This window comes from Pristis pectinata, chromosome 18, assembly GCF_009764475.1.
Source record: "Pristis pectinata isolate sPriPec2 chromosome 18, sPriPec2.1.pri, whole genome shotgun sequence".
Taxonomy (NCBI): domain Eukaryota; kingdom Metazoa; phylum Chordata; class Chondrichthyes; order Rhinopristiformes; family Pristidae; genus Pristis; species Pristis pectinata.
In genome coordinates this window covers 11,137,813-11,159,226 of record NC_067422.1, presented here as the reverse complement: position 1 = coordinate 11,159,226, position 21,414 = coordinate 11,137,813, and positions in this window count along the sequence as shown.

Below are 21,414 nucleotides of genomic sequence, written 5' to 3'. Positions count from 1 at the left end.
TACCTGTGACCTGCGCACTGTCCTGGTTGAGAAGCTTATCTGGCAACTTCTGAAGAGTAGAATAGAAATCAATGGTAGAATTTCCTTTTCAATTCCTTCCTACAAACCGCCAAAAGCAGGAACTCTCAGCTCAGCTGTCCAGTTTTTAAGCAGAGCGCATTTCATTTGCTTACTTACAATCAGAGTCTTTGTAGCAGAGGAGAAGACTATACAGCCCATCATTATGCTGCTGACTCATTGCGGTCTCATCAATCCCATTCCCACATTCTTTCTACCTATTCCTGGAAATTATTTTTTCCTCCAATACCTATCTCACAGAGAAGCAGAACACAGAAAAAGGCCCTTCAGCCCACGGAGTCCATGCCGACCACCAACCACCCCTTTACACTCATCCCTTGGGTCTGAGTGGGCCACTTACGGGCAGTCTGCTCCACACCTAACTCACACTGGTGGTTATCCACCTTACCACCTGAAAAATGCCAAGCAAGCTGGAGGTGCCAGTCTGAGCAGGCTCCACAACACACCACCTCCTGACAACTGTATCCCCTCCCAAAAACAATAAAATTCCATGCACTTTTCAGAATAAGTTTGTCCATTGATTGTTTTTTTCAAAATAAGCAGTAGTGCTAATCAATTTTTGTCTGACTTTAGCCCACATAAGAAGACGATGCATATCTTGAATAGGCAATTTGCAAACAGTGTGAACTCAGTCTGATAGCTTAAGGCCCTTGCTTTGTTGTGGTGCTCTTAATCATGTAATTATCAACTCCCACGTAAAAGCTGTGAGTGATTTGAACCTAAAAATATGCTCGCTGGTACTGATAATTAGGCTGTCACTTCCACTTCCCTGCTGAGTTTAGGTGAGCACTTGAGATCCTCTTCGCAATGTCTGCAGCCTGATTGGCACCCACCAGCAGCCACTCTTCAATGAGATCAGCAGGGGCTTGATGTCAGGGCTCGCTCCCCTTGGCGTGTAAGACCCAGACAACAGTCACAGGTGTGGGAATGGTTCTGGCGCCAAATATGTGCAAATTGGCATTTAGCTCACAGAGAAGAATTGCCAAGTAGCATTGCATATGTCAGCAGTTCAAAGAATTGGCGCTGAGGGAAAATGGACAACAAAGAGCCCAAGGGAGATTGCATTCTGCACATAACATTCACACCACAAGGAACATAGATCCGTGCAGGCACCTCCAGTATCGAAACAATTTAAATGGAGCTTGGAATTCTTGGCTTGCGATGCCTGATAATGTAGCTCAGAAAGCAGCTTGATGAAATAATATCTATGATGGAAGGAAATGATTCAAATCCACCATGGAGAAATGAGGCTTTACTGCAAACATTTTTATACTCTGAATGCCCAGCCAGAGACTGACCAAAGCGAACTTTAATAGAAATGTCTTCATCTACTTGATGAGTTCAACATCAGCATTTAAATGATTCAAATTGCTGTTCTCCCAAGCAAATTTGGGAGAATGTTTTTGGCTTCAAGTCTACATGGATCCTTTTAAAGATTGTCATGGTAACAGACTAACCAAGTTCAACAAGCTGCAGATGAACCTTACCAAACAACCGATGCAAATTTCCCCACGTACACAAAAAGTAAGGAAGTGTGCTGAGGTAAATTATTTCAGGAAAGATCTCAGCTGAAGAATTTTGAGATCAATTAGCTCATACAATAATGTACAGAAAGGAACAAGATGAATTGGGAAACCTGGGTTCAATCCAAATAAGTTGCATGAAGGAAGAGCAATATCCTAAATTATCAAGGCAACAAATGGTTACTGTCTTCAAAATGTTGGTGCTCACAGCATGAATGGATGGTCTTGATTCCCTCATTCTTGATTCCTGTTCTAATACCAAATGGATGGGAAAAATGGCCTCTTTCTTTGCTGTAGTAATTCTATGATACCACAAATGAATTATGCTAATTCACTTAATGCTGCCAATCTGCGCCAAAGTTTGATTTCAACCTTAGCACAACCAAAATAATTTAACGGCAACATTTTAGTAAAGCTCCCAAGGCATTGTAAAATGTAAGGTATTATTTGTATAAAGCATATAGATGAATGGTCACAGGGTACATTACCGAGAATAGACTGGGGTATGATTGTAATAAATTGAGCATCTTTGGATATCACAAAATTATTACTTTAATTGAACATGAACATGGCCATGACAACATGTGATTTCAAAGGAGTAGATTTTACGTTTAGGCATTAGCTGTTGATATTGAATCACCTTGCAATCATTTCCCAAAACAATCCCTCAGCCTGGACCATCCATCCCACTCTCAATCACTTCACCAACCCAACATTCCTGGGTCAACTACCCCAAGCCTCCTCGAACCCTACCTCCCATCAGAATCCTCCCCCAACTCACTCCCTCCACAGGCTCTCCACAAGAAGCCTATTTTACTGCCACAGTGACTGAGGTTTCAGGATCAGTAAGGTATCAATGCCTCTCCTTCAGGACTGCTCTAGCCAAGAGATGCCACGCACTGTAATTTGTGTCGGTAATGTAGATGGTGCTGCGGGAACAGTCAATGATCCAGTAAAGGTTCAACACCTAAAGCAGAGTTAGATGTACAAGAACAGAAGTGTAAATCCATCTCGTTCTAAGAATTCAAATGATGGCCAAGCAAACGCAAATTAGGTTCAGCAATGCCCAAGTCAATTCTTAATGGTACAGTATAAGCACAGCTGGAGTTGACATGGGTGTAAGGTGCGGATGGGACATTATTACTGATGAGCTTTTACTTACTTTGGTGAAGTAACACGTCATGAAAATGCTCAAGAAGACACAATGGGGCCTTTCCTTTCATGGTGCCTTTATAGTCTTTAAACAAGTGTGAGCTATTAATTTTTTCTCCATATGAATGGATAATGTGCCCCAGAATCTTCATAACTATTCCTTTCTTGTGTTCACTTGAATCCTCATTTGCAGCATTTTATTTTTCCCTCACATTTTCAACTTAAGTCAGAATTCTCGCTTTATCAAGATATCAGATCAAAATCTGGAAATAATTGTTTTATAATGTTGCTTCTTTGTCTGACCCGAATAACAAGGAACAAATTTGTAGACTTGAGCCTAATACATACTTAAGTGAACGATCTGTCAGCCAAGAAGGGGTAGATAAGAAATAGTCTTGGCATTGCGAATTGATGGAGAATCAAACCTGTTTGTATTTGTAGGCTTGTGGATTTTTATTTTGGAAGGGTCGTCAGTCCACATTGACCTTACTATTAAGACAACAATAATCTTACTAAAACAGAGTGTGATATTATTTTGAAGAGGAACAGTTCTCTTTGCCAGTTTTTAATCCTTCAGTTAACATCATTAAAACAAATGGTCACATTGTGGGATCTTGCTGTGTGGAAATTGGCTGCCAATTTTCCCACTTCATAACAGTGACTGCACTTCAAAGAAATACTTCATCATCTGTAAAATATTAGGGTTGAGCTGGGATCATGAAAGGCACCTTATAAATGCAGCGACTTTTTCTCTTCAGACTGCTCTTTCCAATATTGTCCTTTTGCTAAATGTAAATTGCAGAATACTTTGAAACAATTTCTAAAAAAAGCATTTGTTTTTGAGCCTTGCAATGCAAACCAGAGCCTCTGTCGTGCTGAAGTTTATTTAAAACTTTTGCATTGCGCAGGGAACAGATTGAAGACAGATTAGGCTGCCCTCAGAGTGTTTGTTGAAAGGGTATCGGCAGTGAATGTTGGCATTTAGCTGCTAAGTCACACGCAACTCGTGTGATCGAAGATTCTTGGCTTCATTCTCTCTTACCCATACTCTGGTTGCCAAGACACCTGCAAAATAACTTCCACATTCTGTAGCTGCCAGTCATGTGTTAGGCCTGGAGATAATAAGGACGATTAGTACTTGAACTCTGTGCCTTGGGAGGTAGTGAACATATCTCCTACACGCTGCAGTGTAAAGAAATGTCTATTAATGTAATAAATATATAACAACAAGAATAACAATATTCAATAATTTTAATGTCTTTTACAAAACTTCATAATCGTTAATAGAGTGTCTCTTTGAAAAAGTTGTTGGCATACAATTAAACTAAAGTGTTACCATTTATTTTTAGGTATTCTTAAAGCATGATGTTGCTAAAGAGGAAATACAGCACAATGTGGACCCCTGTATTACAGTTAACCTGCCACAAGAACATAAGAAAATAGGAGGAGCAGTAGGCCATCAGGGCCTTCAAGCACACCCTGCCATTCAATATGATCGTGGCTGATCTATGCCGGCCTCAACTCCTCTCCTGTGCCATTTCTCCATATCACTCTCACCCTCAATCTATCGAGTCAAGTCGAGTTTATTGTCATGTGCACAATTACAGTGAGGCACAGGTACAATGAAAAGCTTGCTGACAGCAGCATCACATGCAGGTAGGTACAGACAACACACAGAACATAAATATACATAAATTTTGCCAGACAGTGAAAAAAACAAAAGACTTTGCCAAACAAGACATTAGTGTAAATGCATGCTATCGGATATGAGGTATCTTTATTAGTCACATGTACATCGAAACACACAGTGAAATACATCTTTGGCGTAGAACATTCTGGGGCAGCCCACAAGTGTCGCCACACTTCCGGCACCAACATAGTATGCCCATAACTTCCCAACCCGTACGTCTTTGGAATGTGGGAGGAAACCAGCGCACCCGGAGGAAACCCACGCAGACACAGGGAGAACGTAAAAACTCCTTACAGCCAGCGGCCGGAATTGAACCCAGGTCTCTGGTGCTGTAATAGCATTATGCTAACCACTACACTACCGTGCCTGCCCTATTTATCTACCTCCACTTTAAATATATACTGATCCAGCTTCCATCATCCACTAGGGTAGAAAATTCCAGAGATCCACCACCCTCTATGAGGAGAAATTTTTACATACCCCAGATTTAAATGCGGCTCCTAACCTTGTACTTCTATCCCTTTGTTCAAGACTCTCCCACTGGTGAAAATGTCCCAACATCTAGCCTGTCAAGCACCCTTAGGATCTTATATGTTTGAATAAGGTCACCCCTCATTTTTCTAAATTCCAAGGAATACGGATCCAAACAATTTAGACTCTCATCCCAGGAATTAGCCTGGTGACTCTCCTTTGCGCTGCCTCCAACATTACTGCATCTTTTTTTTAGGTAAGGGGACCAAAACTGTTCACAGTATTCCAAGTGAGGCCTCACCAACACCCTGTGCAATTGCAACAAACCCTCCCCATTTGTAAACTACAACCCCTTTGCAAAGAAGGCCAAAATGCTGTTTGTCTTACTAACTACTTATTGGACCTGTCTGCTAGCTTTTTGTGATCCATTGCACTAGAACACCTAGGCCCCTCAGTATTTCACTCACTTGCAGTCTCTCTCCATTTAGATAATAATCTGCCTTTTGATTTCTCTTACTGAACTGTTTGACCTCACACTTACCCACATTAAAGTCCATTTGCCAGTCATTTGTCCACTCACTCAATCTATCTATATCCTCTTGCAGAATCACCATATCCTTATCACAACATGCTCTTCCACCTATTTTTGTATCATTGACAAATACTGTTCATTCTTCCAAATCATTAACGTAAATAGTGAACAACTGTGAGCCAAGAACTGATCACTGCAGTACTCCACTGGTTACTTCCTTCCAGTCTGAAAGGACCCATTTATTACAACCCTCTGTTTTCTATAAGATTTTCTATAATTTCTATAATCTATAATTTCTATCATTTTCAATCCATTCTAACACACTTCCTCTGACGCCATTTGCTTTTAATTTATCTACCAACCTCTTATGTGGCACCTTGTCAAATGCCTTTTGGAAATCTAAATACCCCACATCCACAGGTTCCCCTCTATCAACCCTCGCTTTTACATCCTCAAAGAATTCAAGCACTTTTTTCAAACAAGAATCACCTTTCATCAAACCGTGTTGACTAGACTTTATTATAATTCAGCTTTCCAAAATAATTAGCTATTTCCTCTTTGATTATTGACTCTAGATTCTTCCCAATAATAGCTGTTAAACTAACTGGCCTGTGGTTCCCTGCCTTCTGCCTTTCTCCCTATTTGAACAAGGGAGTTACACTGGCTGTTTTCCAGTCTTCTGGTACCCCGTCAGAGTTTAGCAAGTTTTGAAAAATACCAATCAATGAGTTTGCTCTCTGCAGCCACTTCCTTTAAAACCCTACCTTGCAGTCCATCAGGACCTGGTGACTTGTCCACCTTTAGTCCCTTGAATATCACTTCTGTACATATACCACATGCTACATAAGAAACTCTTATCTCTGCTTTCTTCCTGATATGAACATTGAAGGCACAGTCTTATACGCAAGATGACCATATATAATTGAAGATTTTAGAACATAGAACGTAGACACTACAGCACAGTACAGACCCTTTGGCCAGCAATGCTGTGCCGACATTTTATCCTGCTCTAAGATCTATCTAACCCTTCCCTCCCACATAGCCCCCTATTTTCTCTAGTAACACTGTAGTACCACCTTAAATGTTCATTCAACCACTCTAGACATTCATTCCTTCCACAATTGGAGCAACAGTGGCTGCAGTGAGTACCATCCACAGAATGAAATGTAATTTTCACCCCAGGTGCTCCAACAGCACCTCCCAAATTCGTACCCTCAGCGGGCACATGGGAACACCACCACCCACAACTTACCCTCCAAGTCGCACACCGTCCTGCTGTGGAAACATATCACTGATCCTTTATTGTTGCTGGGCCTAAATCCTGAAACTCTTGTTAAAAAGGATAATCTGCAGGACTGTGGTGAGAGAGCAGGGGAACCATTCAGGGCTTCTTTCTGTGCTGTTTGAATCCAGGATTCCATGGGAGACCCCTGCCACTTTTCCATAGTTTTGGAACAGTATCAAGATGTGGGCACACACAGAGCCCAGCCTATACATTTAACCAAACCTTCAGTGGTTCCTCTCCCAGGAAATGACCATTGTCAGACCATTGTTAATAAGACAAACACCACTGACCATTACCTGCAATATAACTCAGTTGTTACCAGCTGTGCCCTGCACTCTACAACTGCCAATCTCAAACACTTGAACAGTACAAGTGCAAGCCCCAGTAAGAAAAATTCTCCAATCTACCCTATAACTGAGCTGCAGATCCTTTCAAAGGGCAGACACAGTTGTGTAGCGGTTAGCATAACACTATTACAGCGCCAGCGACCCGGATTCAATTCCCTCCACTGTCTGTAAGGAGTTTGTACGTTCTCCTCATGACTGTGTGGGTTTCCTCCGGGTGCTCCAGTTTCCTCCCACGTTCCAAAGACATACAGGTTAGGAAGTTATGGGCATGCTATGTTGGTGCCGGAAGCGTGGCGACACTTGCGGGCTGCCCCTAGAACACTCTGCACAAAAGATGCATTTCACTGTCTGTTTCGATGTACATGTGACTAATAAAGAAACTTTATCTTAAAATTCAAATGAACTGTTTACCCTGATTCTATCGTAGACTCATAGTGACATACAACACTGAAGGAGACTAGTCAGCCCATGCAGACCCCAAATTGACTGAGATTAATCCCACTTCCCAACCCTTGGTTCATGGCCTCCTGATGTGCTCATCGAGTTGAGGGTTGCTACCTCCATCCTTTCAGGCAGCAAGTTCCACACCCCCCACAATTTGTTGAGCAAAATAACTCAAAGTCAAAGTCGGGTTAACTGTCATACGCGTGAGTACATGTGTGCACAGGTGCAATGTAAAATTACTTGCAGCAACATCACGGGCACAGAGCATCATAGAAGCAGCATTCACAAGAAAAACATAACTTAAACATAAATTTATACACATTTTTTACAAGAAAGAACACAATTAGAACAAAAAAAGTCCATTTTAGTGCAAAGTGAACAAAGAGGTCATAGTGTTGCTAAACTGTAGTGATTAGGGTCCAATCCTCCAACTAATTAACTTAAATTTATGCCCTCCAGTTACCAGCCTGTCTGCTAAGGGAACTAGGTTCCTTGAGTTTACCTTGTCTACACCTCCACAATTTTATACACCGCAATTAAATATGTCTTCAATCTTTTTCCAAAGAAAGCAGCCCTAGCCGAGGCAGTCTCTCCTCGTAACTATGATCTCCAGCATTAGCAACATCCTTACAATCTTCTGCATCCTCTCTGTGCCATTCTGGAGAATAAGAGCAGGGAGTTCATGCAAGAACTGTGTGAACTGTATAACGTCAGGCTACAGGCAGACCACTGTGTACAAATACAGTGGTCTGTCTGTGGCCTGACATTATACACAGTTCTTGTGTGAACTCCCTGTTCTTATATTCCATGCTTCAGCCAATAAAAGCAATTATTCCACATGCCTTCTTGCTACCTTACCTAACTGTCCTGCAACCTTCAGGAATTTGTGGGATACACTCCATTGTTCCCCTACATTTCTGGGCATCCTGCCCTTTACTTTTTATTCCCTTGTCTTGTTAGTCCTCCTGAAAAGCAGTACCTCACACTTCTCCAGGCACGGTAGTGTAACGGTTAGTGTAACGCCATTACAGTGCCAGAGACCCAGGTTCAATTCCGGCCGCTGCCTGTGAGGAGTTTGTTATGTTCTCCCCATGTCTGCATGGGTTTCCTCCGGGTGCTCTGGTTCCCTCCCACATTCCAAAGACGTGCGGGTTAGGAAGTTGTGGGCATGCTATGTTGGCACCAGAAGTGTGGCGACACTTGTGGGCTGCCCCCAGCACACTCTACACAAAAGATGCTTTTCACTGTGTGTTTCGATGTACATGTGACTAATAAATATATCTTATCTTATTTGCCAGTTTTGTTCTCATTGGCATCTTTCCACCAACAACTTTATACCTTAGTACAAACCATGCTGCCAACTTTGATATCAACAGCAAGCTTCTTAATTATGGGCCTTACATTTAAGTCTAAATCACTTATCTATATTTTAAAGCAAGCGTAGTTCCTGTAAAACTCTATTGCATATGTCATTACCCTTTGCTTTCTGTTACTGATCCATTTTTCATCCTTGGCTTTTACTTTCTTGACCAGTTGGCTATGTAGGATGTCATCTTCCAAATCAAAGCTCGTAAATCCATCAACAAGATATCCTGACCTGTTCCCAATGTATGTACAATGTATCTAATGTAACATGCACCAGTGTATTCTTCTATCAGTACCACAATACAGACTGTCTTCAGAAAGTGATAAGTATGTACTATTTGCTGAAAGAGAATTCATACACACAAATTTAGATGGGAGTTTGAAAAGGGAGGGGGTCACTGTTCAAGATAGTTATGTTGACAAACTGTAACAATAAGAAGTATGGTTGGTGCTTGAAGTAAAATTAGCAGAGAAATCACTGTAGCTTTGCATTACAAAACTCTGGACAATATTCCATGTTTATCTCCTTGAAAGCAGTGTTACTAACAGTAGACTTAAAAATGCCATACATGGGGAATACTTTTGCAATTATTAATGGCTCTTTTCTTCAATTTCCGTAGTTTTCCATTCAAGAAAGGAAAACAAGCATAGACGAGAAATTGCATCAGGTGAGAAAATGAATTCTTATTCCAGATTAAATAAAGACTGGGTCACATCTAATCCTATGGTGGTTCTGTGAAAACATCCCGGCACAAATGAGAGATGGTAACAACAGGAAATGCAGGCCTGGGTCCCCAGATAGCTGCAAATCAGCACAGGAAAGGATTATGACAGCAGGGGTGGAAAATATGATTTGCATTGCTGCTTCATCTCATTTCAACGATGTAATGTCATCAGGGCTCAGCCCAGACTGTAAACACAGTTGGCGAGAGGGCAGAAGCAATGCACCATGTATAATGTACCCTTCCCATTCAACAAATCAGATACATTAAAATGGAGTTAGTTCACTGGCACTTCTAAAGCATCCCATTCATAAAAGTGCAGCTATAATCATATGTCCCTCCTCCAAGCTAACAGCAGCTAAATGGAGTCACAATAAAAAATGTGGATATATTTGCATTTTTCCCTGAAATGAAGCCACTATGACAGGAATACTGGAGCATTGGCAGGAGGCTAGAGCCAGCAGCCACTGTAGTGTGAGGTGGTTGCCATTCAATATCACTGCCAAACCACTAATCTCAGACTTCTGTAAAATTTAGAACGTTAAACAACACCATATGCCCATATATTTACAAAGTAAATAATACGACAAACCAAATAACACCATTGTGATTGGGACATCTGTAAACAGAATACATTTCTAAACTGCGGCGCAATCTGGTTTCTTTCATTCGCTTAGCCATGCATCATCTTCCTCTGCTGCCTTCACATCCGTAAATTGAGCATAAAGTTAGGGTTTAACTGAGGTGAAGTGCAACCTATCAAAGCAACAGGAAATGGGTCTTCCTGGCTCTGTCCTTTTGCCATTGGCAACCAAGCAGATTTTCAGTCTGTACCACTGGACACTAACTGAGGATCCCACTCAGATCAAAACCCACCACCTCTCCAGAGTGATGATTAGTTTATCTCATGACGTGGCTGGAGCTGTTAACCTTTTTCTGAGTCCTGCAGTAAAACTGCTGTTCTCTGGTGTTTTATGGTCTGTTATAATGAACTGAGCCATCAGGGAAGTTTTTTTTCCGAATAACAGCAACAGAGGTTTGGCAGTGTTCATTTTTCTTTTCATTCACCATGAGTCAAAGAACTAAATATTCAGGCTGACAGTGTGATTGGTCCTTCAAGAGTCCCGCCAAATTATAATCTAGCCAATCAAAGCATTGAGATGTGCAACTACAGAGATTTACACTAAATGATAATCAGCACAGTCATATTTTTTGAACATATTTTTCGCTGCCTTGGTGAAGCAGCCAGCACAGTCAAAGACCCCACCCACCTAGGTCATTCTCTCTCCCCTCCTCTCCCATCAGGCAGAAGGTACAGGAGCCTGAGGGCACGTACCACCAGGCTCAAGGACAGCTGCTATCCCACTGTGATAAGACTATTGAACGACATTGACATTATACGATGAGATGGACTCCTGACCTCACAATCTACCTTGTTATGACCTTGCACCTTATGGTCTACCTGCAATGCTCTTCCCTGTAGCTGTGACACTTTACTCTGTATTCTGTTATTGTTTTTACCCTGTACTACCTCAATGCACTGTGTAATGAATTGATCTGTACGATCGGTATGCAAGGCAAGTTTTTCACTGTGCCTCGGTACAAGTGACAATAATAAACCAGTATCAATAATTACTTATCCCAAACCATTCAACACAGTACATTTACTATCTCTTCACCAGTGAGAGACTCTTCAAGCTGAGAGCCATTTTGATGACGCGATGGATAACGGGCAGCTCGGCAAGGCAAAAGATTAACCAAAATCACATTAATAATAACTGTGGAGAAATATGAAGCTCCTCATCGCTTGGCTGAAAGACTGAGCAAGGTACCAAGGACAAAAAGGGTATGGGAATAACAAAAGATAAAATAAACAGAAGAACAAAGGGTTAAAACAGCAGCAAAAAAAAATTAGTACTCAACCACAGATTTCTACACTCCCTACAAATCTGCCCAAATTTGTTTCCATCAGCTCAATGGCTTGAATTGTTTACCACTAAAATATTACCATACGTGGGGTTCAAATAGCTGTCCAACTTTGTTCCCTCTGTTTGCAAGGCCATTTTGAACTTGTAATATTCCCCTAATCAAAAATAAAACGGACACCATATGTTGCAGCTTCCTCTATGGGGTATATATTAATTCAGCCATTAAAATTTACTGCCAATTTCCTTGAAGCTGCACAGTTTCTCAAAACACTGAGACTTCTCAACACCTTACATACTATTCTCTGATCTGAAGTCACACAAGTCTGTAATTGTATCCATCTGAAAGTCACACAGCATCCACCCTCCAGTCAATTCCTCATCCAAAGTCTGGCCATAGTTATCCATACTTATACAATTCTTACTGTACAATTTTATATACTATACATACTTCACATACCTACTATACATACTTATACAATTTTCTTACTACATTAGACAATAATTGAAGTTTACATAAATATTATACATAAAATATTTCATTGCAAGTTCAGTAATTCCTTTCAAGTGATAACATTAGTTTAAGATGAAATAACATAATTGGCCTTCAATTTTTCCCAAATGCAACCTTTGATTGTTCCAACTTTACGAAAAGTTGAATTATCTACAATCTCAAAATAGCCCTGGCTGTAACCGTATTGATACTCTTCACACAAAGAGCAATGCCAAAAACAGAACAATTGCATTTAAGGAGAAGTTAGATAAACTCATGAGAGAGGTGGAATAAAGGAAAACGTTGATGGATCAAGTGAAGTAAATGGGAGGTTCACATGAAGGGTAAACACAGCCATGGATCTTTTGGGCTGAATGGTCTTTTCAGTGTAAAGATCTTGCAGGATGAATGCTCTTCACTATTTCAGCAGTATGACACCAGGTGAGTAATATTGCAGAAGCTGGTCAATTTTCAGCCAAAAGAAATTCCCAATGAGTCAGATTTTAAGAGGTAGTCTTGCCCTGTGCCTACTCTGATATGGTGCTCCCAAAGTGCCATAACAGCTTCAGAGAAGTACACAAGTGGTAACAGTGTTGGTGCTTTTAATTCTGAATGGTGAGACTTTCTCACAATGAAGAGCAGAATGAGTTAAAGTGCACCGTGATGAACCTCTGCGACCTGAATAGGAAAAGGCTTTGTGATGAGCAATTCACTGCTAGACACTTATGAAAGAAGGTGCATGTTTACAATATTTTGCCTGGTTGGAGTCAAGCACGTTTTCCAGGGTTGTTTTCCAAGCTGACTAAAGCAGGAAGTTTAGGACAGGATGCTGGGTGCATGCTCTGCAGTGTTAACAGCTCATACACTCCGCTTTCCTTTTGCTCCCACAATATACTTTCCACTAACTATGTTAAAGATTCCGGTTCATCTGCAATATCCTGCAAGGCAAAATTGGCTTAATGGAGTTGATGATCAGATAAACAGATTGGAGAGTGTTTATTGTTGGTGCAACACTTGATTTTTGTGTGAAAGTCATAATAAGCTGTCAAAAATCACACTGCTAATGTGTGTGTGTGTGTGTGTGTGTGTGTGTGTGTGTGTGTGTGTGTGTGTGTGTGTGTCTGTGTGTCTGTGTGTCTGTGTCTGTGTGTGTGAAAGAGAGAGAGAGAGAGAGAGACACCATGCATGCAACACAGTGGATGTGCCTTTCATTGGATTATGACAATGAATGATGTTGTTCATTGCTCAGTGCAGCAACAAAAATAACATTGAACATGCCGGACCTTCAGATCTTAAAGCAAGTAAAAAACAGAAATGCACAGTCAGCTTAGTACCTGAGAGAAAGCTCCCATCAAGGCACTGTTCTCTTCCTCTTCTGAAGGTTTTGTTCCTCATTTCTATTTGAATTTAGCCCAACAAAAAATTGTTCTACCTGATTCTATAAGATTTACCTGAGGCCATTAAAAATGTATGCTGTCCCAGCAACAACACTGATGATTAATTTTATCTTTTAAGCCTTAATTATTAAGGATTTACTTCATCGTCAATGCCTCCTCACTTTCTCTGATTATCCAATTTGATATCCAATCCAGATGTAACCCCCTCCTTGCTGGCTCGTATCCTGGAACTAACTGGACCATTCCACTTCACTTTATAACCTTCAAAACCGAAACACTTTCAGAAGCCGATACCTTCATCTGTTGCACTCTTTTGGAAGTCATTTTCCTCGTGTCTAGTTTAAGAATAATAGCTCTGTCCCTTTAGGCATATGGTTAGTGTAATACGGATTCACAATTCACTTGAGTTCAGCTGACCTAAATATCCAGGTCTGAGAATGAAGAGAGATTGCAGTGAGTTTTGAGGGGCCCTTCCTGTTTGAATTAACAGCCTCCTCAAAATCCCAGACATCTGAGTCTGGTGTCAATATTGGCAATGGAAAGCTTAACACTACTCTGTTTTAAGAGGCATTTGTCTGTTTATCTGGAAAACCCCTAATCATGGAAAAATAACATGAATGAGTAAACTTTGCCATAACTTAGGGTAATTAAAAAGACAGTCTGCAATGATAACCTCATGTAAGAAATGAAATAAAATGAGAGAATAGTATTTCTGTAACTAAATCAGAAACCCAAAAATTCCGAAATGATCTTTTGTTTGTGAACCTTTGTCCAGCTCTACTTTTTAATTAACTTTGAAAAGTTCAGAAGAATTCATTTAATGATATTGTATGGTATTAAATTAGTCCAAGTTCTCAGAGCCATCCACTCAAAGTGTGAACTCTTTCTCTCTCCATGGATTTATTACCCAGTTTACGGAGTAGAATCATGGAGTCATACAGCACGGAAACAGGCCCTTCGGCCCAACTTCTCCATGCTGACCAAGATGCCCATCTAAGCTAGTCCCATTTGCCTGTGTTTGACCCATATCCCTCTAAACCTCCTGCCTTTCCTCTTTTAATTTCAATGGTTTTGTGTGTTGTTATCCATGTGCAAAATTAAACCCTTTGAGAAAGCCCAATAATTATCTTAACGCAAATTAAACACAAAGAATGTATACACTTTAAAATTTTGTTCCTACACCTCATAATGTGACAGGTTAGTCATTAGAATTATTAAGGAATTCATATGCAAGATTACAAGTTACAATCCCATTCTACATAACAAGAATATGGAACGTAGATTGACTGCAGCACAGGAACAGGCCCATTGGCTCACCATGCCTGTAGCAACCATAATGCCAACTTAAACTGCACATCTGCCTGCACATGGTCCATATCCACACACTCGCTCCCTGTTCATGTGCCTGTCCTAATGCCTCTTAAATGTTGCTATCGTATCTGCTTCCACCTCCTCCGCTGGCAGTGTGTTCCAGGAACCTACCACTCTCTGTGTAAAAAAACTTTCCACATAAATCTCCTTAAACTTTTCCCCTCTCACCTTAATGCTATGCCCTCTAGTGTTCGACATTTCCATCCTGGGAAAAAGACTCTGGCCATCTACCCTATCTATACCTTTCATAATTTTATTTACTTATATCAGGTCACCCCCTCAGCCTCAAATACTCTTGAGAATCTTATCCAACCTCTTCTTATAGCTCATACACTCCAATCCAGGCAACATCCTGGTGAACCTCTTCTGCACCCTCTCCAAAGCCTCCACATCCTTCCCGTAATGCGGCAATCAGAAGGGTACACAATGATAAATGGGGTGTCACTGACCCCATCCGCAACCCTCGCTATAGTTTCCTTCTGCTTTTGTGATTATTATCTTTCTTTCATCATAAACTGTTTCATCTGTGGTGCAGTTCAGACAGTTCAAAGGGAAATGTTCATACTGTATGAAAACCTACAGCAGGCACCACACAGCACAGAGAAAACTATCAACACTGTACCCACAAAACTTCCAAATCCATCGGCAGGATAAGCAAACCACCATCAGTGTCCTCTCTCAAGACAGCATCCCCAGCATAGAGGATGGCACCGTGGCACAGATGGTTGTGCTGCTGCCTCACAGCTCCAACAACCCAGGTTCAATCCTGACCTCCGGTGCTATTTGTGTGGAGTTTGCACATTCTCCCTTTTACTGCATGGGTTTCTGTCAGTTGCTCAGCTTCCCTCCCATATCTCAAGGGTGTGCAGGTTGGTAGATTAATTGTCCACTGTAAATTGCCTCTAGTGCACAAGTAAGTTATAGAATCTGGGAGAGTTGATGGGGAAGTGGAGAGAACAGGTTACAGGGAAAATTACTGTGAGATTACCATGAATTGGCAGAGACGAGATAAGCTGAAATGGCCTCTCACGTTGCATGGAGATATGATAATTACACTCAGCCTGCTCAAATGGGCAGGTCACCTCATTCACAGTCTGACACCAGACTCCTACAACAGGCACAGCCAAAGATTACTGCTGGACAGAGGAAACACTTCAAAGATGTTCTCAAAGCCTTCTTGTACAAAAACGTAACATCCTCACCATTTAAGAGACTCTTAGATAGACACATGAATGATAGTGAAATGGGGAGCTACGTGGGAGGGGAGGGTTAGATAGACCTTAGAGCAGGATAAAATGTCGGTACAACATTGTGGGCTGAAGGGCCTGTACTGTGCTGTAGCATTCTGTGTTCTAGATCATGAGAATCCTTGGGCCGTAACAAATCAAAACTGAGGGGGACATCAGGGATGGTACTGAAAACCAAGAGCCTCTTCATCAGGAGCAGATGGAACCCCAGCATGAATGGCCGCAGAAGTGCATCACCTCCCATCCCAACTACATATTGGAAGAATGAAGACGTGGTCTTTGATACCCATCACAAACTCTGTTCCCGAGCTATTGCCTCTATCTCTTAACATGTGATCAGTCTGAAACTGAACCAGACAGTTCACAGCCTGATAGTTATATTCATCTGCAAGCTGACTACCTGACCACATATCTGTGCCCTCACTGAGACTGTCTATTCCCAACACTGTTCAACTCTTCCCTTGTCTCAGCTCATCTGCAGCCAAAATCCTCATCCGTGATCCTGTCACCTGTAAATTGAATGTTTCTACTCATTCCACCGTTATACCCACTTCGAATGCATCAATTCACCTGTGCTTGCTCTCGTATACTGGCTTCTACTAAGCAACAACTTTATTTTAAAATTCTCATTCTTTTTGTTTTCAAATCCCTCCATGGCCTCACCCCTCCTCATCTCTGTAACCTCCTGCTGCCCTATAACGCTGACATCTCTGACATTCTACTTCTGCCCTCTTGATCGTCCCAAAAGTTAATCATGCAGCCACTGACAGTGGTGATTTACCAAGTGGTGACTCTCCACCATTCTGTCCTCCTTACAATCTGTCTCTTTAACCAAGTTTTTGGTCATCAACTTCATTCCCATTTGTGGCTTAGCAACAATTTATTGTTTGATTCCACTCCTGTGAAGGACCACAGAATGTTTTTGTATTGAAGGTGCTACATAAATGGAAGTTGTTATAGGTGCACTAGAATGGTCACTTAGACACAAGAGTCAAAAAGCTGGATCACATTGTTTAGACACTATACAATCGATCTACAACCTTGCTTAGAGTACCTCCATTGTCATACATTGTATCACCAGGAGAAGCAGCATGTGATAAAAGATCCAACACATCCATGGATGTCCTCTCCTCACATATTCATTTGGTAAAGGACTTTTCAGTATTTTATAAAGGTTTCATTCCAGCAAAGTCTTCATATTACACCTCGGGGTCCATAAAGTGTTTGAATAGGTTCACATGACATTTATCTCTCAGCAGCTCCCAGATCTACAACTTCTACCAATTAGAAAAGAAGCAGGCACAGGAGAGTGTCACCATCTTCATGGCTGACTTGGCTATTACTATTCCTTCATCTTCATTCAGCCAAAACCCTGGCACTCCCTTATCATCAGCACTGCCAGAAACTTTTCACCAAACATGCTGATAAAATGCTGCATTAATACAAGTTGTTGCTGTTTAAATCAATGTCAAATAGGTATTCGAACAGTGCAATGTTCTTGGTGACAAAGGTATTTGAAAGCTAAAGACATATGTTTATCATTGGCTTGGACATTAAAGATAGACTTGGACCCCAGTGGTACTGAGAGGTGCTACAGCAGATGAATATTTTGTCAAACTTGTTCCCTTTCTTGATATTGAACTCAAGTTATACGACCCAAATTGACTAGCCAATGAAAATAATTATATCCCATTCACTTATCATAACCATTCAATAATCTCTATCAGATACCATTCTAACATTTTCTGTTCCAATGAGAAGAATGTAGTTTCTCAAAAGTTTTGTTGTTGTTAAAGCCACTCATCCCCTGTATAATTTTAGTAAACCTCTTCTGTACCCTTTCATAATCTTGGCATCCTACCTACTGGCAACTTGTAGTCTAACCAATGATTTGTATAAATCATGCAAGTAAAGTCCAAATGTCACATGAGATACTTATTATCCACTATGATGATAATTAGGTCCTTCAAGCATCAAGCAGCCTGTCACACATCAAGCTCACTAAAGTGTCAGGACAGAAAGGTTCTTCAAATTGTTAGTCAGCTGGATGGTGTCACTTGAGCAAACACCGACATGCGTTCTTGAACTTCCAAAGTGGAAGTTAATTTGTCAGTAGGGGGTTGGGTCTTTTGCCAAAGCACCATTAGAGTTTAGAAGAGTGAGAGGCAAGCTTATTGAACTACCTAAGATGCTTTAGGTGCTTAACAAAATGCTGAGAAGTTATTCCCCCTTATGGGGGAATCTAGGACAAAAGGGTATAGTATCATAATAAGAGGTTGTCCATTTAGGATTGGGATGAGATATAATTTCTTTTCTCAAAGCATTATTTGGAATTCCTTGCCCATGAAAATTTTAGAGATTGAATCATGGAATATGTTCAAAGCAGAGATGGATGGATTTTTAATCAGTGAGGGAATGAAGGATTATGGGGAAAGGGCAGGAAGGTGGACTTGAGCAAAGTGAGATCAGCCATAATTTTATTGAATGGCGGAGCAAGCTAGAGGGCTGAATGGCCTACTCCTTACATTGCAGGATTCCCTAAAGTTCCAACATCCAGAGAATACATTCATGTCCTAAGAGACCTCCCAGGCAACCATCTGCCAAAAGAATGTAACTGCAACTAGAGGGTTCCACATTGCAAGAACCTGTAACAGCTCAAAGAGAATACTGCAGTAAAACTGTCACGTCACGGCATTACACAAGGAAACCGGGCAATGCTGTTCTGTGAACTTCACAAGAGAACCCTCATGGGACTCACAAGGAGTATCCTAACCACCCACAATACTATTTTAATCCAATTAAAAGGTCACAAGTCAGTTTCTAAACTCAAATGAAGCAATCTGCAGTCACCAGTTTCACTTTACTTAACAATAAAAGCAAATGGCTTTGGGTTCATATTAAACAATGATATAATCAGTTTACTTGTACAAGTCATATACAGTATATATAAATACAAGTTCAAGTGTCCTTCAATGCAGTAACTCATCCTGTGGCTTATAAAATTTATCCTGCAGGTCCCAATTATATTTGCTCCTTGCCTCTATTTGTACAAAACATAGCCAGTGGATGAATTGGATATGTACAGTAGGTTATTGACAAGACAGACTATGTTCTTTTCTTTGTGATGAGCCAGGGATATTATTAAAATATAATGGGTAAGTGGTAGAAGATAATCTAAAGCCATCACAAACTAACAGAATAATATTCATCCTAGTTTGACACACTGTTGAAGAGGAGACACCACAGGGTGAAAATGTCAGGGTCGAACCCCAGGGAGTGATAAAGGATTGAGTCACATAGAAAGCTGCATAATGCTACTCCTGGTCTGGCAATGATTCTACAATGTGTCTTAGTTGATCAACTTACAGAGTGCAAATTTCACTGAGAGTGCCTGATCATTGTTGAGTGACAACTCTCCTCCCCAACTTATTGGTAAAAACATGTGCAAGAACAGACCCCACCCTCCTTTTTATTTGTTCTTCCTCTAGCACAAATAGGTGGCTATTCAAAAGCACCCATTATTTAGAGTAGAACGTAATTCTTTCCCCAAATGTGAGGCTTTATAGTTATGAAAAGGTAGTTGACATGTCGGGATTAGCTATGTCGGCACAACATTGTGGGCCGAAGGGCCTGTTCTGTGCTGTACTGTTCTATGTTCTAATCTTGGGCCTGTTCACCTTGAAGGTGAAAGTGATGAATAAGGGTCACCTGATGTCAATCTTCATGATTATAAAGGGAGCTGATAGTTAATTGATTGTCAATACAGAGAACTGCTGGCTCAACTTTAAAAGGGTCACTTGAAGACTGAAAGGGGAGTGAGAGTATTGTTAGAAAGTGTGCCTCTCTGCCACTAAATAATGTAGAAGGTGACTCCTTAAATTCTATTGAAAAAGAATTAGGCAGTTGGCCAAAAAAAGAATGGAATATCGAGGTGGTTGGGGAATGAGTGGGGAAAAGGGACTAAACTAGTAAAAGTAAAGCTCTAATATAGATTGGATGCTATAATATTGCATGATTCCATTTCAAACAGATCAGCTCAAGAGAGAACTCTTGTAGTGTTACTAAGCCTGGATCTGTCTTCCAACATGTAGACTATCTTCCAACTTTATAGTAATCAAGGAGCTAACCTGGTGCTTGTGAACACTAAAAGGATGTGATTAGAGTCACGGAGTTATGCAGCATGGAAATGATTCTTAAACCATAAATCAATTCAACTGTGGGAAAGGCATCTGTGGCTCATTTATGACTTTGACCTGAGTTCTATGTCCAACTCTTGGGAAGTAACAACAGTAGCCTATTGTTTTCATACTGTATTCCATGGAGATGCAATGTCTTTTCTTGTGTCCATTCTGTTGAAGTCATGGAACTTTCCACTGATTGGCACAATGTAAACTTCATGAGTTGGCCCCAGCAAAATCCCAAAATTTGCAGAGGTTGTCTTCATGCAAGGGGTGGATCAGAAGCTGTTACAGGGCAGCTCAATGCAGTCACAGGTCTCAAGGATCACAGAGTAGGTTTATTTAACTGTATCAGACCTTGGGTGAAGTCTGACTTGCATAAAGAAGCAGTTTAGGGCCTTCCAAGCAGTCCATTTCTCCTCTGTTCTGGCAGATAACTGCCCTAATGCCCACACACTGTTAGGGTCTTCAAGTTGCCCTCGTCTTCGAGTTGCCCAGGTCATCACTGGCTGTGCCACTACCTATGTGGTCATGAGGAAGCTCTTGCATGATTTCAAACCTCTTCCTGCAGCAGTACATCCCTGTGGAAGTGCACAGCAACCTCTACTTCTCATCTCCCTGACTGGACACAGCTCTCCAGATATCTCTCTGGATAGATGCAATAAATGATCTCATCAAAACCAGTAAACATGCAGTGATAGACCTTCCAGTCTTGAACTCTGTGTGTATGGGACACATATATAATGGGCTCCTCCCCGTGAAGGTTTGCACCCTTGTGATCTTGTGACACAAAGGCACGCAGAGATAGTTTCTTTCTGTTGGGTAGCTCTCTATCAACCATTCATTGTCAACTTTACTTTTCCAAATTACCCCTCCGAATCCAGCAGTTCACAGCTGAGATTCCCATTCAACAAGTGAACCAAAGAAAACAACAGCTAAATTGCCGGACATGCCACACATACCTCATAGAGTGGCCAAAGTAAAGAGGTTGCATAACAATGTGTACGGTAATTAAAAAAAAAACAAGATATCATGAAATTGTTACCAAAGGTTAGAACATCCAGTGGAATGTTTAATTCCCTCTTGGTATCAAGCTTAAAATAGAGAAATCCATGGACATTATAGTATGTTTACTGAATACCCATCAGTGCTATTTTAGGCTGAACACTGGATATCCTTGTGACACTTGGACAA